The sequence below is a fragment of the Amblyomma mixtum genome, chromosome 7 (assembly GCF_055824585.1).
Source record: "Amblyomma mixtum isolate Tamu chromosome 7, ASM5582458v1, whole genome shotgun sequence".
Taxonomy (NCBI): domain Eukaryota; kingdom Metazoa; phylum Arthropoda; class Arachnida; order Ixodida; family Ixodidae; genus Amblyomma; species Amblyomma mixtum.
The window spans coordinates 29,711,729-29,735,602 of record NC_143018.1 but is presented as its reverse complement, the minus strand read 5'-3'; the positions used below and the strand labels follow the sequence as shown (position 1 = coordinate 29,735,602).

At 44.8% G+C, this 23,874-nt stretch overlaps 1 long non-coding RNA gene across 1 annotated transcript; it reads left to right on the top strand.

The window, feature by feature from the left end:
• The first annotated feature begins 13,830 nt into the window (after positions 1 to 13,830).
• On the top strand, positions 13,831 to 23,575 carry LOC149335505 (uncharacterized). Its single transcript, XR_016284068.1, has 3 exons — positions 13,831 to 16,639; positions 17,899 to 18,006; positions 23,449 to 23,575. It is a non-coding gene; the product is annotated as an uncharacterized LOC149335505 (long non-coding RNA).
• Positions 23,576 to 23,874: the final 299 nt, after the last annotated feature.

Genomic DNA, 23,874 nt, shown 5'->3' with positions numbered 1-23,874 from the left:
CCGGAAATTTTGACCACCTGATGTTCTTTAAGGTCCACTGACATCACACAGCACACAGGCCTTCAGAATTTCGCCACCACCGAACTTCGAACAATGTTTAGTTAGTTTCTGTGCGCTATTTCGCACTAGATAAAGATACGTTGCGTCGATCATCAAGCGTTTTCTGACGTGTTTGCGTACCTAAATAGTTTCTTCGGTAGAAAATAGTCAAATATTTGTATCCGCGTTATATCAGCACCGTCTCTTAACTGTCCCGACTCGAAGCGTTTCGTGCACATCAGCAACCAGAGCTATCTGGCGGCTGTAAAATGGAAAATGTTTTGAAGCTTGCCGTATCGATGAGAACACCGCAATACGCAGCCTCTTGATAGGAGGAATAAGATTTAGGCGCAGTCGTAGTGCTTTCCTACGCCACCTGCCTTCTCTTATAGCCATAGGTATTCGCTTTATAGGCATTTATAGGCCGCAGGAAAGCGGTGTTATCCTTTTTGTTCGTGACGCGAGAAGCGACCGGACTAATCTCGACTGATCCCAGCCATGAAGAGCTGCATCTACGTTTTTCCAGATTACTGTACATGATCTTGAGCCGTTATCTCGAAGTTTCCTTGCCGGCTTTAATTTGAGCGATGCCGCGAGCGTCCGGCATTCGCAGTTCGGCGAGTGACAAGCACATTTGTTGGTTAAGCCGCTGCCGTGCTGTTAAATTCTTTTGCGGGCGCAAGTCAGCCCAAATAAAGAGCTTCGTTTGCAAATCATGTTGCTGTCTTCCTGACCGCTGGACTACCGTCACTACAATGTGACAATATACAATACCATCGATCGCATATAACAATGAACACCAGAAGTGAGATTCGGAACCGGGGCCGCACATAGAGCGAGCACTCTTAACGCTACACCACAAAGCGAAAGGATGAAGGAGGTCGTTATTGCTTATTAATATGTACCCTGGAGACGAACAGAACTGCGAACGGGTGAAACAAAAGTATGCAAGACATTCACGTGCCAGCACGCATCGAATCTCATGACGTCAGTGCTGGGTTGCACACTGTGCGTCAGGCTTCACCCATCCGGTTATTGAGACTGTATGGAAGCGGCAGTTGACGCGGATTGTCCGTTTTTTGAGAGGCTGTTGTCAAATCATCCTTTGGTGCCAGCTTTCGTGTCCAATATTCTCGGACAAAAATTTTGAAGATTGGAAAACTGTAAGATACTGTTATTGAAGAATTGAAGGCAATGGTCCATTCTTCTGATATGTAGCAAAATGTGTCTTTTAAAGTGCTTGCATAGATAGCATCGAACAGCTAAGACTATAATAGAAAACCAAAGGCGAAGGTTTTTTTTACGATAGGAGAAACGTTAGCACAAAATAAAATGAGAGACTGATGTCGGTTCATCTGCGGATTTATTGATTCTTACAGTAAAATCGTATATTATAGGAAAAAACTGCGTTCATAGACATTTTCCCGCTCAAAAGATACTCCTGTCCAGCATTGTCGGGTGCGTTCCTTCGCGGATTTCGCCGAATCAAGCGGAAGGATAAACAAAACGAAAACTCGAGGCATACAGATAACGTATTTCTCAAGAGAGTTGCCAGAAGAGCACTGATCAGAATTTTTTAGAGTAAATTACCGGGGCTGCATAGTTTTATGGCGCGCTATATGGTGCGCGATACTTTACACAACATATATTTACCGGAAAGCGTGCTGCGACGCTGTGTTTTAAGATGATTTGCGCTCACGGCTTGCTCATGTGCTTGAAACAAAATAAAACACAGAGGACACGCGCTGAGCGTTTTATCTTCCGAAGGCATAAGATATAAGGCGTGTATCTTTAAATTTTTTGGTTGTGACAGCAGTGACGCAGTACTCTCAAAGTTGTTTCCGAAACGAGATACGTATCTCCGAAATTGATTTTTAAATTCATGTCGCTGGTTCCACGTAAGCTGATTTCTATCCCCGTGCTTGTCCGCGGGAAAGTTTTCCCCAATCAATTCCTGGATTGAATAGGGTCCATAAGATTGAAGTTAAGCTTGGCGACAGTTTCGATTGGCAGAAACGAAACACTGTTCTTTTTTAGGAGTTATAAAGAGCACAAGAAGAGAGAAACGCATAGCACTAAAGTGTGCTTTCAGTCGCGCTGCTTAGGAGACGTGAGAGACTGCGCGAGTTCAGTTGAGCTTGAAGAAAATACTTTCCTGGAGGCGCAAACTACACGCAACAGCGCAAATGTTTTTGCTAAGTTATTCAGGCTGCCCAGATGGGAAATAACCTTAATTTTCACAAAAACCTTTTCTGTCCTATAAAGGGGCTGATAGACATAGATTCTCCTTTTGATATCTGGGTGCACAGAAAGCATCTCGGTAAAATGCATCTGTAGATATTGTCTTATATGTTGGCCTCCCGGAGACATCAGGTGGATAAACAGAAAATCTAAGGAGCAGCACAAAGAGATATTCTTGGAGAAAAACGCTTCCATGTCATACTGAGTAATGTTTGGTGAGCAGTCGTCCTTCTCGTTTTTCTATCTTGTTCTCGCCGTCATTCTCCACCACGCTCCTGCTAGCATAATTTCGACAATGATTTCTGTTATGCAAGCCTCGAAGGCTTCCCTTGCTACAAGTATCCTCATTTACACTCCGGAGCACTCCAAAGAGCTTGGTGCGCGGCTTAACGACCTACCGATTCCACTGACTTTCGTAAAGCCTTCGTTAAGAGAGCTGTTCTGCGACTTCCAACCCTATAACGCAGGCGACGCCAAAATTTGCTCCGTATCGCGGAAAACTGCGTGGTCGTTTGGCTTTCAGAATAAGCTTGTATTCGCGCCGTGGTACTCGAGCCACAGCCTCGAAGTACAGAAAGCTATCGAGGATTTTGCTTAAGGGGCTGTTTACGTGCGCTGCTTCGTTTCTGCTAATAGACACGAAGATGCTCTAAGACTATTTCCCAAAGGATTTTGCCAGGTTACCAGCTTAACATCCACGGATATCAATGCTCCGGCTGACAGATTCAGAAGATTCCAAGTACGAGAGATCATGGAGCCTCATCAGCTTTTTATTAATCCAGGCGAACCATGTGACTCCTTCCCCAAACAGAAAGAGCACGTTCTGGGCACGGACTCTCTACTCACTACGGTAGAGAATGCCCTGAGGACACCAGCTGCGGCTGCCCTAGTCGACGTGCATAGGTAACTGAACAACAGTCTGCACTTCATAAGAACATGCGATGTAAAACTATTCAGAGCGGGAGTTGTGGACACTACCCTCCTTCCATCTCTGAGCAGCGTTCTTCTTATTCCAAGCTTATTCAGAGACGCCCAGTATCCTCCCGCAGAAATGTGTTTCGTCTCTCGGCAGGGTAGCGCCCTCGCAATAGCCTTCATTGACTCATGGATTTCGTTCACCTGGTTACTCATCGCTCTTACATCTATGGGAGCATTCGAGTCGCTGAGATTGTGGGGGACCAGGAAGCTTTTCCTGAGACAAGCCCCCTTTTCCCTGTCTCATGTTTTTCTTTATCTAATTTGTGGCTTGTTATCGCAAAGTCCCCGAGACATGCTGGCTCAGCGCAGCGTCATGCTTGTAGCCTGGTCTGTCGGCATGTTCTACCTCGGGAACTACATTCAGACGACCATCACAGCAATCCGAAGCGTTCCAAGCATTTCGAAGGACATCGGTAGTTTAGCGGAGCTGAAGCTTCTCATCGAGAAGGGCTCGAAGCTGCCCTGTGCCACTAACCATTGGGAAGCAGTGTGGGATCTCTACAAGTTCCGCGTCGAAATGTCACCGGACATAGAGGCGATTATGAAAGCTTTGGGAAAGTGCTGGTCAGGCTGCATTCAAGGAAATCGGGAGATAGCCTACTGCTTCCGCTTGGGCGCCGAAGGCACTGATGCCGTGCTCTCCAGATGTAGTGAGGAGATTGTCGCCGAGGCGTCGTTGTGGAATCTCGTGCCTGGAGAGCGAATATTCATGGAGCACCAGGCGCTCCTCTTTTTAGAAACAAACCCACATAGGTAAGTGGATATTCAATATCGTCCGGTGTGCAGCGGAATATGCCCAAAGGCGTTTCTACACCTGTGGCTTCATGTTCGCTTTTGGTTTCTTGGTCCAGATAGGACGTCGCAAAACAGAATCTGACAACGCAGCGTTTTCGTCGCCGCCTTCCCAAGCATATTTCATCCCCCCCCCCACCCCCCCGTCGGCATTTGACATCAAGACCGGCGTCAATTCACTCGCACAGCTGGAGATTTTATGGATCAGCGCAGGCGCTACCCTTAGGCAACGGGCACATGCTCATGGCTTCCAGGCTTTTAGACCTGCTTGCCCCTGTTTTCTTTGTGGCCCTATGTGCAACATTTCTGGTCAAACATTTTGAGTATTCAGAAAGATTAAGGTACTGATATGGAAATATTGAAGATAATGGTCCATTATTCGCATACGCAGCAAAATCTTTCTTTTGTAGTGTTTCCTTCGTTCGCTTCGACTAGGTAAGACTGCCATAGGAAGCAAACGGAAACGCCTTGAGCTATTTCAGAAACGTTAATAGCAAAAAAATGCAAGCCTGCCCATGCGAGATCTGCGGATATATTGATTAGTAGAGTGAAATATTACAAATATCAGAGCATTGCGCTCAAAAATTCAATCCCTTTGTGCGTCGTGTCCACCGCTGCGCTGGCTGCTGCTCGGCCGCTGCTCCTCGCCAGTTGTGGCATGTGATGTGTCACGTGATTCGCTCTTGCGCTTGCCACTCACGTCCGCCGCTGCGCAGACCGCTGCTCTGAGCGATCGATCTTGCACTTGTTGTGCGCGATGCATCACGTGATTTGCTCTCGCTGAAGTCTTGCAAAAATAACAATGAACCAAAGCTAAACTGTGTATAACAATGCTTAAAAGAGCTTTCACTCTGTATATCCTGGCTCGGGTGACTTGAGCCATGGGCACCTTTAATTTCTCTCTCTGTTATGATAAATTTGCGCAACACTGCATTCCAGTCCCGTCGTAGCGATGCGCACTACTAAAATGTTGTCACTATTGTGGCAGTTGGGAGAGCGTTCTCCAGTGAGTATACTGCATTTTATGAACAGGACCAAGTGCTACAGTGAGAGTTTGGTAAAAAGATCTTCTAGGGCCTCAGTTTTTCTCTTCTAAATATCCAAAGCGCGTTGTACGATGTAACTGTTCATTTTTGTCATCTTTGTCATATCAAGAAACTCGGTGTTTGTTTCACAAGGAAGCTTTTCAACACTGAAACAAAAATAGAGTAAATAGATTACCCCATAAAAAGAGTAAAGGAGATCAAAAGAAATGTATTCAGTTGCTTCTACCCTGTACTCTGTACGAAGCACCGATTGCTAAAGAAGTTTTCCTGAAGCGATGGAGGGCAAATCCAGGGGCGGGCGAGGCCACGGACCGGGCCAGGGGCAGCTGAAAACAGAGCACGATAGGCAGCCAGCTAACCAGGGCGGCGTCACCTAACGAAACTTTCTATAGTAAGCACATCTTCGCAACACTCACGACATTTTGTCGGGTCCGTGTTTTAAGAGGACTGGACGAGTAAGCTTCGGTTCGCTGCTCTCACTCGGCGTTTCCCTGCGTTGCTGCGTATCTGCCATCTTCCTCCCAGGTACCCACACCGTCGTACGCTGCGTGCCCTTTCGGAAGCGAGACTGGCCGCGCGACACCAAAAGCCGGCGGCTCCACGAAACAGAGAGCACATTCCCGCGCCACAGACTTTCCATGTGTACCTCTTCATCTACGGCCTAGGCTGCGCGGCATCGGTCATGGCTCTGATAAGCGAGCGGATATGGCATGAACTTCACTCCATGAAAGGTGAACCGGAAGTAATTTGCGTGCAGTGGAGATTTCAAAGAGAAAATGTGAACAAGCGCGCGTAACGAATGCAACAGGTTTTTTCTACGGCATAAGGAAGTGCCAAGTGACAAATGTACCTGATCGAAATGATTTCACGGGGTCATTTTGGGCTATGAAACACTTCTCAAGTGCAACGAGAAGCTCCCATTGCGCCTGGAGCTATGTTCAGTGCTGGAAAAATTGTTTGTTTTTAAGACTATCGCTCTGATTTTGTTGCGATGAAGAAAGCATGCGAGTAGGGTGGTCGCGGGTTACCTTCTTTCACAAAACAAAACACGACATTAATATCGCGCAATCTCTTAAAAACCTCTGCATTTTTGCTGCAAAGTCCACGATTTATTTCCACCTGTCAGTTGTTGAAGCCTTCATGAAAAAACATTACGACATGTTGGCGTACAAGACAACATGGCAGCGTAAAGTCCATGCAGATGTTTTTCGGAGTTGGCTTCATTTTTGGTTAGATTGTATTGGTACCAAATGACGAACTTGCAATTAACGTAAAAGTGAAAAAGAAAACAACAATATCAATACTTATGCTAATACTTACAGAAAACTTTCAAGAAGGCGCTTCAAACACCGATAACAATTTGTGACGTAGCAAGCAAGCTCACACGTCATCACCACAGTTGCAGAGCGCTCTGGTTGCGGTGTCTTGCCCAGAAAGCAAATGGTGAGGCCAGGTACAGAATTAGCATAGAGAAATTAGAGAGAAATAGCATAGAAAAACAAACAAAACGAACTCGCGATTTCGTCTGCTTGGCCTCTATGTTTAAGCTTGAAGTAGAAATGTTATAGCGCAAACAAAGACACGGACAAGAGAGACGAAACACACACACAAAGCGCCAACTGTCAACTGGATTTATTCGTCGAAAGCCACACCTTTTGTAGGCCGAGTGATCGTGACAGAAAAAACAAAAACAGGGGTTGTTTCAGGGCCATCAAATCGCGAGCGCATACGCGGGTAGGCAAGGGCATCACACTTCCGTTAATCTTCCATCTAATCATCTGGTAGCTGCACTAAAATAGTCAATCTCAGCCTGGAACAAAGATAGAGAAGGTTCGCTCATACACTCGCTGCTAAGTTTCTGTATGTAGTAGGCTCCTAGGCTTATCCGTGCGGTCCTGACTTTACTTTTACCAAGAACCTTTGTCTCCTCAAACCGGGCCACACATGCTCCACTCTTACCTACATGTGCAACAATATGCTTGTATTTCTCGTTTTTGTTTTCTAAATTTAGGGCGTGTTCCTCTAGACGGTCGTTGACACAACGTCCAGTTTGGCCAACATAAAACTTTCCACAAGACAGGGGAATGGAGTAAACCACCCCAGTGGAACACCTTACAAACGGCTTCTGATGCTTTTTCAGGCACTCGCGCTTTCTTGCACTGCAAATGCGCGGACAGAGCTTTCCGAACTTGTTGGGAGCCGAGAACAAAACAGGTACTCCATGCCTGCTAGCAGCTTTTTTGAGGTTGTGCGAGATTTTGTGGAGGTAGGGCATGACCTCTGGCTTAGGGGCCTTTTGAAGAGTATCAGCCGTTTTTTTCTCGTTCCACGTTTTAACTTCTGAAGGATGGCCTCAGAAACTGCTGTCAGAACCGACCAGGGAAACCCTGCAGCCACAAGCCGGCTTATCTGATAATTAAAGCTCTGGAACATCTGATGTGGGCACGATTTTTGGAGAGAAGATTCCAAGCACAGCGACGCTATTCCTCTCTTGATAGTCTTGGAGTGCGCCGAGTCATACGGCAACAACTCCTTCTTTGCTTGTGGGTAATAGCCCCAGCAGACGTGTCCTTCACAGAACGTTAATTTAAGGTCTAAAAACTATAAAACCGAAACTTCGGGCAGTTCACGGGTAAAAGACAAACCAAGACCGTGTTTGTTAAAAGCATCTAAAACATCACCTACTGTAGAGGGTAGGTGATAGTCTCCTGCTTTGTTAAAAGTACTAAAAAATCATCTATATATCTAAAAACTTTTAAAACTCTCCCCCCCGCCTTGAAATTCTCGTCCAGCCGCTTATCTATCTTAGCTAAAAAAATGTCGCAGAGAATTGGTGCTACACATGACCCTATGCAAATGCCGTTTCGCTGCAAGAAAGGCTGGTCGTTAAAAACAATAAAAGTAGCATTCAAGTAAAACTGCAATAAGGCTAAAAAATTATCTACAGACAATCCTGCTAAGTTCTGGAATGACACATCGCCGTTTTCCTCAATGCATTCCTTAACAGACAGTAAAATACGATCTTTGGGCACGGAATAAAAAAGGTCTTGAATATCTATGGAAAAACCAAAGCCAATGTCTTCATTATACTTAATAAACTGTCTGACATCGATTGACTTTTTGGTGAGAAAGGGATCGTCCAAGACAAGGTTTTAAGCTTCAGTACTCAATCTTGCCTTCGTTTCTTATAACTTGACTCCTTCCCTGCGTGGCTGTGAAGTCAGCGATTGTTTGATCACAAGATGCTAATAAAACATTTAAATATGAATTCAATGATAGCCTTTTTTAAAACTGCAGAAACTACTCAACGACTTGGTTGCTGTTTATGTTTATAGTCATGTATGTCTGGAGGGTTCAATTTATAAATTCAGTCAGTTATATGAAGCAAAACCCGGTACTAACGTGCTCCGGGAGTATCTCTCACAACCGGTTACGTTACAACGGGTTACAAAACGAATGCCTGGGTAACTTGAGAAATTGCAGAAGGGAAGCGAATCCTAACGCTTTAGTGTAAGGCTTCATCTCACTTCACGTTATTTTCCTTAAGGATTCTTTTCCAGGGTGTTACATAATTGGGGGGGTTTACAAAATGCAGGAACCAACAGTGCTTGAAAATGATATTGGACATGTTATGGCAGCAATATTACGGGGAAGGCCGTTCTTGTCAGCTGCTGCACGAGAAAAAAATGAGTTGGCAAAAACAGTGGTACGGGCACGTGGACGCAAAACTTGAAGAGAATGACCGATGCGACGGGACCTGCGTTGTGGAAGTGCGCAAAATATGGTTCTTGTTTTAGTGGTGAATAAAAGAACTTGTGAAACAGGACAAGACTGGCTATGCGACGGCGAGTAGAAAGATTAGCTACACCTGACTGCGATTTCAGGGATGATATTCTCACGTCGTACGAGTATGAGGAGTGAATGAATCTGATAGCCCTCTTTTGAACAGCTGCTGTTGGGTAAGCTACAGTGTACGGCATGACTTATCAAACTCGTTATACTACTCCCATTAATGAAGGTATTAGGTATTGTCTGCATATAACATAATATTCAATCTGCGTTTCATTTCCAGTTTTGCTTCCCTGCCTCCTGTTAATCAATGAAACAACTAGCCCAAATTGTCATTCTACGTGAGTAATGCAGAAGAGCATAACCGGTATCAACAGGAATAGGCCAGCTCGTCTATTACCAACTTGAGATTCAGCGTTACAACAGAGAAGAGGTGAACGTAAGAAGACACACAGAGCGCTATTTAAAAGTCCATTCGCCGCGGTCGTTGTGCCCCATCTCTTAGTCCTCGTCTGGTGTGCAGAAATGAATAGTCACCTTTAGCACACAGTGTACCGTATTGTCGTTACCGGTACGGAAGTACCGGGAGCCCGCCCGCAGTCAATGCGCCTGCGCAAATCGCCTAGGCGGCGCCATACGGCGCCACGTACCCGGCTGCCGCGCTTGCACCTGCAGCATCGGGACCAATCAGCGCGTGCTCAGCGCCGGTGGGCGGCCTCCGGGTACTCCGCTAACGGCAACACTGTGCGCGGTATGCTAGAGGTATCTATTGTTGAGATGTTGAACGGGAGCGGAGAAAGCTGCGTCGCTTAGAGCAACGTGCTAAAATGTTTGGGTGTCTTCATTATGAGCTCATGCAGTGCAGCTCCATGTTGTAGGAGTCTCATTTCGATTAGAAACTTGGAAGCTTCATTTTAACATTAGAGGTCTGAAAAGAGCTTAGGACTCAAAATAGAACCTGCCGGTGAAACTATGCTTGTGACCAGAATAAATCAGGGGCTTTCTGTAGTTAGGCCCTGTACAAGGGCCTCACCTTTTTGTTGTTGTTTTTTATTTGGCGCGAATTAGGAAGAAGGCCATAGATCTGGCAGTAATCGAAGTACGGAAAACCGGCATTAGTGGTGCAGGCCTGCTGTCAGTTTACTGACATATATTTATGCTTGCGTGCGACCATAAGAAACACACATATCCGAAGTCAGTACGTCGGACAGCCGTGGCTGTAGCTCAGTTGGTAGACCACTGTTTGTGACATGGGCTTGTCGTGTGTTGGGATTTCCCAGAACATTGTCGCTAACCTGTTCTCTAGTTAGTCAAAAATTGCATTACATCTAAAAACGTTTTTAGTGACCGTCGGCAGATCGTTTCAATCCCTTAGCAGCCGAACATTCTTTATATCTGATGTTAACACATTATGTTCGTTGCACCCAATGTGGATACAGAATTTCGTTGTACACGCTGTGGCATACTTAGATTCGTTATATCCGAGGTTAACACATGAATGTTCGTTGTACCCAAGCGGGCATACAAGGTTGGTTATAATTTAGGTAGCATTCTCAGTTCGTGTCGTAGTATACTTATTTCGTCGTATGAGCAAAAATGTTTCTTAGAGTCCTAGTTAGTTCATTTGAACAAGGAGAAGCAAGGAAGCAAGAAATCAATGGTTATCTTCCTAACAAAAAAATGTTAATGGAACATAACCGACTGTTTTAAGTATTTCCTTGCCAAAATTTAATTGTTGATCTATCTGACAGAAGTAATGTTTTTAATGCTCAGCTCTGGCGGGATGAGTTATAATTAGAACTTTGTTTACCCCCTCCCTCAGAGACAGCTACACAACAAATTTCTAAAAATATATGCGATGCGCAGAAGCTCGCTTTTGTATCCGGAAGATAGATTGCACGCCATTTCATCCTTGTTGACGTACTTCTGCGGAGTAAGGCTGTTTTTACAATGTGTTCGGTATCAATACTTCGATCGGTGCTCTAGTGCGCTCAACTGTGAGTGGGGCTTCGGGTAGCATATAGGATTTTTCGTCGTAAAAAAAAATCGGAAAGAACAGAAAAAGGGACAAGCTGCCGCGCCGTTTTCCCTGCTTCTCTGGCCTACAGGTTCTTCGGGTTGATTACAAATCCCTCCGATCGTCTGCGTAAAGAAGGGATGTTTTGCTCCTCATGATGTCATACCGACTGGCCAACAACCATGTTCTTCCAACTCATTGCTCGCACGCACCTATTCCGCGTAATCCGCACTGGGCGCCGTGATACGGGATCTCGGTTCATGCTCGTGCGTTCATCTAATAAAACTTGGGATGGTATACATCCTTTCTAAGTAGAGTCGTGGACAATAGTTTGCCGGATGCGGACTCGGGGGAAAGCGTTTTCACAACAGGCCAATCAAAAACATAGAACCGTGAAGAGAAATTCTTGTTCTATCTGGTAGAAGAAGAGCAAGAAGAAGAAATTACTTTTTCCCCGCGAATCTGCATCCCGCTAGCTTCTTTCCATGACTTTACATTCTCAGCCTTAATAATTTCTCTCGTTATCCTATTTTCAAATCGGCCTATCACAAGACGTTTTTAATTAAGTTTTTGCGTTACCTTCAAGCGCCATGGCATTAGATATGAGAATGGGCACGTTTAGATAAGAGAATAAGTTTGGAAAGGATGGTTCAAAGTAACGTGATTAACATAGTTTACTGTGTCCGGCAAGCTATCTCCCTCTTATATTATCGGCCGCCTCTCTGTAATCGCACACCCCTGTTCCTTACGAATATTTTGAAGAATGAAGTACTAAAGAGCCAGCAAACCATGATACTCTACCATGAATGTTTCTTTCACTTATTCAGCTCATTTACTTCATTTTTAGTATTTGGTTTCGAAATCTAAAGCCGTCTAGCGCAGGTACATAATGAGGTTCCGCATTCTATTTGACATATTCTATTCCATTCTATTTGGCATATATTTAATCCTATTTGGCGTATATTTGGAAATCTATTTGACATTATTATATTTGGCATACAATAAAGTGATGGTGCAGTAGTGCAATTCTTGTGATAGCATTCGGAATGCTCACGATCAAAAAATAGGACACTGTTTTGACGCGGCCGCTGCGTCAGGTCAATGCGCAGAAAGTTTTAATTTCAGCAAGTATGAACGTTATTTTGTCATGGCTGTGCCGTTCCCTTCAGGACTTTTGCTCACAATAAATTCCTCTTCTCTAGAACTTCAGTAGGAGAAGTCTGACATGCGCGTCAGCTACGAGAAGAAACTGGCGAGAAGCGTCACACACCGGTGACGCCACCTCAGAGCAACGAAAAGGCATGTGATCGATGCGAAGTTGACCATACCTGTCTAATCCGGGCACCGTTAATTCTGTAACCGTAAGCGCAGTGCACAAACCATCACAGGCTACCAGTCACAATGGTTTCGGTGCAGAGCCGCTGCATTCTCCTAAAGTGGGCTGGTGTTTACCTGTAAGCGGCTGCTTCGGCGAAAGAGGTCTGCGGAGTAACGAAAGACGCCGTAGTGAAGGGTTCCGGAAATTTTTACCACCTGCGGTTCCTTAACCTGCACTGACATCAAACAGTACACGGGCCTCTAGAATTTTGCCTCCACAGAAATTCAACTACCACGGCCGGGATCGAACCCGCGTCTTCCGGGTCAGCAGCCGGGCTCCACAACCACTTAGCCACCGTGGCGGCGTAAGAAGTGACTGAAAACAATGTTCGGGAAGAGGCGAAGAACTCAGTTGAAGTGCTGTAAACACACGGGATCTCGAACAACAGGTGGCATGGAACATCAGAGTAAAGTCGTTCTTTTCTGCCCCAAAAAAACTGAGTAGGCTGGTAGCAGACACCACCAAATTAACAGAGCAGGTGACGTGTGCCACCGTTCCGATTGCGCACAGCGCAAAGTTAGTGTAGCGCATCGGAAACCGTTGAAGTGTTACCTTTATTTGCAAGCGCAAAATGGGAATAAGCGTGAACGAACGCCTCGAGGAAATTTTAAAATCAGTGGAACACTCACAAACTGAAATTTGTTAAGTTCACTAGGGTTAACACTAGGCAGTTCTCTTATGTCCCCACAAGCATCAAATTTTGCAGGAGTTGGTACAAATCATCCATATTTACAAAGAACCAGATATGACTGTGCGGCACGCTTCTCTAGGGCTGACTGCGCGCTAGATTAGTGTCATATCAAGCGAAAGCCTGTATCAAATTGGACGTGCTTCTTTTCATATGCTTTCATGCGATGTTTCTTTTCTAGGTTCCCTATTGAAAAAACTCTGCGTGAGTTTGCACGAGAACAGTGATTTTTGTACGATCACGTTCATTTTGCACACGAATCCGCAGAAATTGTGCGTTACCTGTACGCATTCTGTGCGTCCTGTGTGTACATGATCGCGTACTGTGAGCTGAAAGACGTACACGCACACTCTTTGTGTGTAAAAAATCGTGGACTCTCGTGGACAACTCTCTGTGCGTGGACATCTGCGTGCTGAGAGGGGGCTTGCCGAAGCTGTGCGTGCTTATGTGCATACTGACCAAGCTCAGTGAGGCTGCGTGTGGCCATGTGTGCGTTTGCTTGCTTAGTAGCAACTTGTCGAGACTGTAAAGGCCCATTTAGGGTGAAAGCAAACAAAGTTCGAGCATTCAGTTAATGATTACTTCTCAATAATGAGCAATAAGCTCACGTTTTGCTGTTTTATGATTTTCGTCTTGGCGTAAATACCGATTAATCATTTTCAACTTCAGCAAACAAATAACCAAAAAATTATCTTTTAGTGCAAAATGGTTCCCTTCGATACTGCAGGGACCTGTACATGACAACATGCACACTGAGCAAGAACTTGTCAACATTGCAAGTTCATTGTAAAATAATGTAAAAAACAAGCTTCTAATGACTCTTACAGCATCCTTCAATTCTTCCTTTAACCAATTCTGAAAGTTACAGATATCTTATAGATGCATGATGAAAGCCATCCACAGCATTTATGTTGTCACCCGTCATGCAGACAGCCATATTTCGAAATCAGAAGCAACACAACCATTTGTTGCTTGCACTCGAAAGGAGTCAATCAATGGAATAACTCTGAAAGGGCAACAGTGTTTGTTAGGTGCAACAAACAAGCTTGGGGATATAATCAGGTTCAATCAAACATGACGTGCAGAAAGCGAATTGTGAGCTGTAACAGGAATGTTACGAGGCAATTTCTAAAACCATTTCCAAAGCAATTTCCAAAGTCATTAGCATAAATTTACATACACGTAAAAAAGCCATGTAAGCCTACATGAAAAGACAGTTTTGAATTCACAGTTGGTGTCAAAAGTTCAGAAATTAGTGCCCTCTCTCAATTTCAGTGACAAATCACAGATCGATTAATTAATTCCCAGTATGGCTCCAGAACAAATCCAATGAATCTCAAATGTGCGAAGTATATATACCACACATGTTGCCTGATTAGCACCAGCATTGCATGATGCATGACGAAGTATCACACTCTTCATTCTTCTTCGATCTGTTTTGAAATTTGCACTACCACAAAGACCATCTGGATGGACTATGATTCCATCATATTGCTGAGAGTCACGTTCGGAGACCAAGAGCAACACAACAGTGTGCTGCACATGAGTGGATATAATGCACTGGGACAACTGTGCACAGTAAGGAACGCTTGTAAGGCGTCAGGTATTTGCTTGGGGAATGTAATCAAGTTCAGTCATGTTTCATGTGTAGAAAGGAAGATAAAAGTTGTAGCAGAACTATGAAATCCAACATCCAATACTGAACTTCCCCAGGTGATCTACACACACATAAAAAGCACGAAAGGATAAGCTCAGCGGTACTGTTAAGTTTGATGCCCTTTGAGGTTTGACTTGCGCGTCTGTATGCAACCATCAGATACCATCTTGAAGTTACCAGAATGCCCAAAACAACTTTGTTGAACTGTTCTACTCTAAACTGAAATACTTTTCCTTAAAACATTTTTTTTTGCAACATGCTGTGTAGCTAATTATAAAATAAAGAAAAGAAGCTGATAAAATTTTCTCATCTCAAGCGTACTGATAAGTACACAAATCTGAGTGCTTTCAAGAGAGGTGACGCACCCGGTATTCAGTGTCCAGAAGCATACATAATGCTGCAGAATCCTATAGCAAGAAAATTTCTTTTAGTTGACAGATGGCTATGTCTGGTCACAAAGTCAATACCAAGTAAGGCGCATATCCTAACCTGCAATTACATGAAGCTGCACGTGCTTCATAGGCTGTAACTCCGCCAATAACTGCTACATATTTCCCACCTCTAGCACGAGTGCGGAATCAATATACAGCATGGAAACAGCAGTTTTGTTGCTTTAGCTTCTTTACTATGCTGTTTAGGCAAGAGACGAGTTGAAATATTTGCATGGGCAGTTCTCGATTGAAGTAACGTAAAAAACATCCGCACTCCTTTCTGCTGAAGCGACTGGTGGACCACTTTTGCATGTCGCATCTCGTATGACTTGCTAAGGGTCCAGACTGACACACGCACTTCGTCAAACCTTCACACAAAACACTCTTCGCTTTTGCTATAAGCTCCGGCCACAGGCAGTAAGTGTCCCGTCACCGTTCACATCAACGTTGGTTCACATCGCAAAAGAAGGCAGCGCTCGCAGGCGGTCAGTTTGAGCTGACAGCGACAGGCGTTGCAGGCACACCGCCGACTAAGTTTCCAAGGAAGCCACACTGTAGAAGGGCGCCGTCTTGTAATCGAAACACACCACAGAAACAATGGCCACTGTCGCTGCTTATGAGCCAGGCATTTTTGCAACGAAGTTAGCAGAGCAATAGGCCGAAAGGTTCGACTCATCAAACGACGGCACCGCACTGCTGACCTCATTATCGTTGTCGACCAGACATCCATAACACATATGCCCCGACGGATCGCTTAATTGGGAGCTGCTACTACTCTTGGATGAGAGCGCGCCCACCGGCAGCACACACCGGTAATCCTTCTTCTTTTGCGATTCCAGCACAGTAACAGCGGCGCGCAAGACCGCCCAGCAGCAGCACGAGAAAACAAGCGAAGCTCACGGCGGTGATCTCAGAAACCATACAGCATGTCGGATAGGCTTTGGATTTGACGCGCTAGACCATGCCTACTCACGCACGCACGCACGCACGCACGCATGTACCGACACGCATATTCATGAGTCCACGCGTCACAAATTTCTCAAGTTTTTAATGCTAATATGTGCACAAGAACTTAATTATTTTTGTAACGAAAGTTTCATTTGGTTTTAATCCTTTGCTATCGCACTGCCCAAAAGCATAGAGCCCGAAAGAGACGACCTGGAGGAATGCCTGGAGGCGATGCCTTTCTAAACGGGCCGAAGGAAGCCGGAACTGGCCGAAGCGCTAGCCAACGAACGCAGCGTCTGGGAAGGGACAGCATGGCGGACAGCATTGCTACGTTTGTCGTGTCGTGGTCCTCCTTTGTGGTGCCGAGGGCGTGAGCCATCGCTGGCATGAGCATTTGTCACTCTTCCGATATGTGATGTGCCGACAGCAGTGAAATTCGCTGGTGCGATGTACGAAAACGTGGTAAGGTGCTGAGTAAACCTGTGTTTATAGCGTGCGTCAGCGGGCTCGACGGATAGCGCGTCGTCCTTTGCGCGCCTTCACTGGAAACGCTATGCTGACGGCGGGGCTCATTTCCTCCATGGCGGAGCAGCTGGTGGGAGACCACTACCCGGGTGACATCTCGCATCTTGGGGGTAAGTTAATTTTCTTCGAACCTGTTCATTATTTCAAAGCCTTTGCGCACAACTGGCCACGTCAACACAGCTAGTACAGAGACGCGAAGACGCAGTGCCTATCGCGGCAGCACGCAGCGCTGAAAGGTTGTTTGCTGGCGGCACACGGGCATGAATGCGCGTGTAGTGTCAGTGGTCACACGGTCATGGTCAGTATGCCATGCAAATATGCACAGCTGATCCGATCGCGGGGTGCACGATATCGGCGCCGTACTGCCGCCGTACTGCCATTCATCTCTCGCCGAGAATGGAATATGTGCCCACCAATAGATCTTCGGCCCGGGCTTTACATTCTCGCCGCATGTTACGCTGTAATTGAAGTAACAGCGCTCGAGCAGTATAACTACGTAGACTGCGATTCAGCTGTATGCGTTAGGATTGAGCTTCCTCCTCTTTCACTTGTATTTCACTTGTACTTTTATAAATTGTGTATTTAAGGTACGAAGCTCCGTATGATCCAGCTGCGTTCGTACTTATAGCCGAGCCAGTGTAGTCGAGCCTTGAATAGCAGAACGGTGAGATAAAAACAAATTGCTCTGAAGTTTTTCACCTCTATTTTGGCATTCGCTTTTTCATACTTTGGCTCGGAGCTGAAATGGTACAAACAACTGCAAAATGCACACAGGTGCCCTAGCTCCATTTGGCCTAAATCCCGAAGTTGCAGTGAAATTTAAGGGTAATTGAGCCTTTAATATGTACGAAGAATAAACTTAATTGATTCATGATTATAACCAATGGCGGAAATAAATCTGACTTTGACTTAAATATGCTGAGGTACCTCTCCAATACCTTATTTGATGTTAAAGGAAAAAGTGTGGTTTTCTGCAATTGGCACTATTAATTCATCATACCTGTGAGAATGTGAAATCAGTGCTAATCATGCCAGATTTCAAATTGAGGGACGCATGCAGAATTTGAAGCAAACCAGCCTTCTACTGAAAATATCGTTCTGCTGTGGTCTGTTCTTTTGAATGGTGGCATGTATTGTAGAAACGATGCTGGATATCGATATGCAAGTGATGTCTCGTCTGAGGCTAGCTTGTGAATGACTGCCGTGGTTATGAATTTCTTGTTGCCTGGCCCACTTCGAAATGTGGTTAAACAGTCGTGTTCCATTCTGCGACCGGCTCCTTTTTGTGCCTTGCATTTTGCCTTACATGCTTGATTCTAGTCCATTTTTTGCACTGTGCTGCTGTTAAATGTGTCTTTTTACCTTGCAGCAAGCTCCACATAGCTTTACCAGCAATGCCTCTTCCAAGCTCTCCAGTATAGCTGTGCCAGCCTTTCACTTGGTGCTAGGATGCCCAGCAAGCAAGCAGGCTTTTGAGGTAAGCACTGAAGACATCTTCCGACACAAGTAGCTTTTATTTTCCTAGTCCACTGCTACTTGTGTGACCCCTCGTTATGTTGATTTTTGCAAGTTAGGTTGCCTATTAAGGGCTCTCTTTTGTTTTTCACCTGCTGCTGTGGCCTACTGCATTGGTGTTCGGCTACTGAGCCCAAAGACGCGGGATTGAATTGTGGTGGCTTCGTTTCGACAAGGCGAAATGCATATTTGCTCGTGTGTTATGCAATGTCAGTGCATGTTAAAGAATCTTTGGTGGTCGAAATTTATGCACAGCCCTCCTCTATGAATGGAGCTATTGTTCAACTTTGAGGCATTAAAGGGACACTGATGGCAAGCTGAAGTTGACCTGTGATGATGAAGTTCCGCATCCTAACCACAAAGACGACACTTTTTCTGAAAGTGGAGCTTTATAAGCCAGAGAAAGCAAAACATACAATTGTCATCAGCACCGGCTGATATCGGAAATAAATTGCGATGTGATGACTCCGTTTTTTTTTGGCACAGATTCCAGAGGCTAGGCTGAACTGCCATTCACCTCAGAACGGTTATCATGGAGTCCTTTGTGTAGACTTCATGAGTTCAAATCGAGTGTCGGGAAAATTTTTAAATGTAATTTTTGCACCAATCATTGTGTTGATGGCCTTTGCGCTGCTGTTAAAACCCGGGATAGCAGTATGGTATCCCATAAAACTAGGTTCAGGACTTGCAGGAAGTGGTTTATCACATTCCGCTAGCTTGTGAAAGAAACTACTTCAGGGATATGTGCAGGTGTCTTTAATGTGTTCCTGAGTGAGCACTAACTCGTTAGGGGGAAGGCAGCTTCTAATCTGGCACTACAGTGCCAATGTTGTGAGTGTAAATCATAAGATGACCCATCAGTGTGTACGCCTGATTTCTGTGACACTTCAGTGGTGTATAGAAGTGGTAAACAAATCTGTAAGGTATTTGATGCATATCTCCAAGGCAACAGCTGTATGAGTAGCGAAGCCATTAGTCAATCTTCAACGGAAAGAATTTTCTCTTTTAGATGACGTGCTTGTATATCAGTGACAGTTATTTGTTGTCCTGCCTTTCGCTGGTGTGGGTCATGTGTGGCGCATCTTCATGCGAGCCTTCTTTTCCTTCACAAAAAATTCAATTGATAGTCCAACCTGTTTTCTTCTCTTTTCCTGTGTTGCATCTTTTGGCTGGTTTTAAATCTGTAACTGAGCTCAGACCGTGATAATTACAGCCGGAAAACAGGGCTACTGAATGTGAGCTTGGCATACATGCGTACTGTATGTGTGAAAGTGCAGTTTACAATATTCAGAAATGCTTGATAGCCTTACAAGAATCTAAAATTTTGTTGGAATTCCTATTTGTTCTCTGTTCAAGTGTCGAGAGTTTTTCCGCTTCATCGTGTGATTAGAGCCACTTTGGTACTTAAGCTGAAATCTTTTCTTTAGCCTGCATGTTTCTCACTTTTGGGACAGAAATGTGGAGGCTAATTAAAAGAGTTCAGCTTAAAAGAGTATAGACACCTAATCTTGGTGGCATGTTTTCTTCTCTATAATGCTGCGGAAGACACTACTATGCATGAATCACCATCTGGTATTCGCGTGAGACCGCTAAATAATTTATAATCAACTTTTTCTGCCATCCTGTTTCGGTGAACAATTTGACTATGGCTATGACATCAAAGAGAGGTTATAGGTCACGTGAGGCGTGGAAAAACTGCACTTATAATCGCTGCTTCATCATTTTAATTCGCTACAGCGCTGACACCAGCATTCCTTAAGAGCCAGAAGTACCAATTGTATTGGAGTTTTTCATGCCTCACGTGACCAATAACCTCGCTTTGACGTCACAGCCATCATTCAGCTGTCGAAACCGAAACAAATACAGCAGGAGAAAGAAATTTGATTATAAATTATTTAGCGGTCATAGGAGGATGATGGTAATTCATGTATAATACTTTATGCCTTATTACAAAGAAAAAAACGCGTGCCAAACGATAAGGACAGCAAAGTGAGCTATGGAAAGAAAAATGATAAGTCTAACATTAAGAGACCAAAAGGGGGCGGAGTGGGTGAGGGAACAAACGCGGGTTAATGACATGCTACTTGAAATTAAGAGGAAGAAATGGGCCTGGGCGGGGCTTGTAATGGGAAGACAACATAACCGCTGGTCCTTAAGGGTAATGGAGTGGATTCCAAAAGAATGCAAGCATAGCAGGGGGCGGCAGAAACTTAGATGGGCGGATGAGGTTAAGAAGTGTACGTGAGTCCTTTGCCCTGCAGTGGGCCTAGTCAGGCTGATGATGATGGTATGTGTCGCACCTGCTGCTTCGTGCTATCAGCTGGCCCATGCTTGGCCGACCAGACTAGCCAAATTTGTGATGTGGGTTTTCTATTGCACCTGCATTTGTGTACACAGAGGACTTGAATGGTAGCAGGCGATCCTGTGCATGTGTTCATGCCACAGCACACATGACCCACACTGAAAGCTTCTCTGCCTTTAGTAAGACAGCTGCATCAGTCTGGGGCATAACGTATCCGTAATCCGTGCATAACAGTGTAATCCGTGAAAGTTCACTGTAAACCATTCGTTTCGATGTAAATTAGGAAGTCCTTAGAGCCCTGTACTTTTTAATGATAATAACAAGGTAATGCAGTAATTCAATTGTACCTGTTCTCTTTCAACACAGTAAAGTGCTGCTGGGTCGAGTTCACAGTTTTACTTTGTAGGTGTGCTCAGGCTGTCATCATCATCATCATCAGCAGCAGCAGCAGCCTGACTACACCCACTGCAGGGCAAAGCCTCTCCCATGTCTCTCCAATTAACCCTGTCCTCTGCCAATTGTGGCCACCGTATCCCCGCAAACTTCTTAATCTCATCCGCCCACCTAATTTTCTGCCGCCCCCTGCTACATTTACCTTCTCATGGAATCCACTCTGTTACCCTCAAGGACCAGCGGTTGTCTTGCCTTCGCCTTACATTCCCTGCCCGAGCCCATTTCTTCCTTTTGATTTCAAATAGGATTTCATTAACCCGCGTTTTTTCCCTCACCCACTCCGCCCGCTTCCGGTCTCTTAACGTTACACCTATCATTTTTCTCTCCATAGCTCGCTGCGTTGTCCTTGAATTAAGCTGAACCCTCATTGTTAGCCTCCACATTTCTGCCCCATAGGTGAGTACCAGTAAGATACAGCTGTGTTAGACTTTTCTCTTGGGGGATATTGGCAACTGGCTTTCACGATCTGAGAGAACCTGCCATATGCGCTCCACCCCATTCTTATTCTTCTAGTTATTTCCCTCTCATGATCCGGATCAGCGGTCACTACCTGCACTAAGTATACATATCCTCTTACTACTTCTAGCACCTCGCTACCAATTGTGAACTGCTGTTCCCTTGCTAGACTGTTGAGCATTACTTTGGTTTTCTGCGTGTTCATTTCTAGCCCCACAATTCTGCTCTGCCTGTCTAACTCATTCATCATGCTTTGCAGTTCATATCCTGAGTGGCTTAGCCAGGCAATGCCATCAGGGAATCGCAAATTACTTAGGTATTCTCCATTAACTGTTCTCCCCAACTGTTCCCATTTCAGGCCCCGGAATACCTCCTGTAAACAGGCAGTGAATAGCATTGGTGAAATCGTGTCTCCCTGCCTGACACCTTGCCTTATTGGAATTTTATTGCTGACCTTATGGAGAACTATGGTAGCTGTGCAGTCGTTATAAATATCTTCCAATATTTTCACATAACACTCTTCTACACCCTGATTCCACAATGCCTGCATGACAGCTGTGGTTCCACCGAGTCAATTGCTGTCTGGTAGTCAATGAAGGCTATATATTGGGGTTGGTTGTATTCTGCCCATTTCTCTATCACCTGATTGATTGCATGAATGTGGTCTCTTGTTGAGTATCCTTTATGAAAGCCTGCCTGATCATTTGATTGATTGAATTCGAAGGTTGTCCTGAGTCTATTAGTGATTACCTTAGTAAATACCTTGTAGACAATGGATAGTAAGCTGATCGGTCTGTAAATCTTCAAGTCCTTGACATCTTCTTTCTTATGAATTAAAATAATGTTCGCATTCTTTCAAGCTCCTGATACGCTCGTGGTCACGAGGCAAGCGTATGCAGGGTGGCTAGTTTCTCTAGCATAATCTCTCCTCCATCCTTCAACAAATCTGCTGTTACCTGATCCTCGCCAGCTGCTTTACCCCTTTGCATTGCTCCTGAGGCTTTCTTTACTTCCTCCCTCGTTACTGGCGGGTGTCCCATTGCTGTGCTCTACTGCCTCTCTCTGTAACGTTCTGATTACATTCACTACTGTAGAGATTTGTGTAGAACTCTTCGGCTACTTTAACTATCTTATCCATATTGCTTATGACATTGCCCTCTTTGTCTTTTAGCGCATACATCTGGTTTTTACCAGTGATTAGTTTTCTCTTCACTGATTTTAGGCTACCTCCATGCTTTAGAGCATGCTAGGTTTTCTCCATGTTAAACTTTCTTATGTTGGCTACCTTGCACTTATAGTTAACTTCGATAGCTCTCCTAGTCCTATTCTATCTCTGAAGTTAGACGTCCTCATGCTTTGGCGTTTCTTCATCAGATCTTTCGTCTCCTGAGATAGCTTGCAGCTATCCTCTCGAATGATCTGACCACATACTTCTGCAGCACGCTGCAATGAATTTAAATATGTATTTAAAGATAACAGTTAAGGTGGGAGATTGAGCTTTGAGATTTGCACTTCAACTCGGGAGTTATGCCGCTGCTACACAGAATACTTGATCGCCGTAGAGATATTTCATCATCTCGCACCAAACTGCTGTGGAGCCACTGTCACAGTTGATAATTTTGCTGGGAAGCTGTTGTAGCACTCACGCAGTTTTGAAAAGGTGGTATTCATTGTTTTTGTGCTATTGGCAACAGTGATAATACGCTTGCTGCAGTGTTTTGTGGCCAGCCTTCTTTTTTTTCAGTGAAATAAGTTGTACATTTCATGTTGAGTATTCTTTCAGCGATTAAATTGCTTTGATTTTATTCCTTAGTGTAAGTTGCGAGTGCTCCATGTCTGAGTGCAAATTTCTACCACTGAAAAAGCCTTCAAAATCTTGATAGATGTCCACACTGTTCTAGGGACTCTGTGGCTATTGGAAATGCCCATTTAGCTGCATTCAAGTGCCACTGAGTTGATGGCCATTTGAAAGCCTTCAAAATGCCTGTGTGACACGGTTATTAGATTTTGTGCAGGTTTGATGCTGAGCAGCCTGCGTGCTTGAGTCGGGTTTTCCAATGTCTGTATTTCAAACCTGATACTTTTCGAAATCATCATTAGTTCATTAATGGAAGAACTACTTGTGCCCTTTTCTGGAATTTCCAGAAAACAAATTAACTGAATTTTTTTGCATATACTGCTACCTTTTTGCAGGTGCTGCATAGTGAGAACCTGGATCAAGACGCCAACCTGCTGGACTTGGAGAAGCTGAAGAAATTGTTTAGCCACTGTGTGGCACCCGTCATGAGGGATGTGGCATTAATAAAGCCAGTTAAGGTGACCTTATCTATGTCCTTTTGCAAGCATGCTACACACATGAGAGCCATCCCACGAAGCACCATTGCTGCAAAGCTTGTTATCTCACAACATGCATGCTGAATGAGGCAGTGACAGACAGGTGAGGAGGCCTTTAGGTAGGGCATTGGCATAACGTGTTGAGCAGTGATGTAGGAGCCTTGCAGCCATGCAAGGTATTATCGGTATCATGATGGTAACTCCATTTGACACTGTCTAGTGCTCTGTGAGCCAGACAAGGCTCTTGACATTCTGGGACTCACCCTTGGCTCTCGGACATTCTGG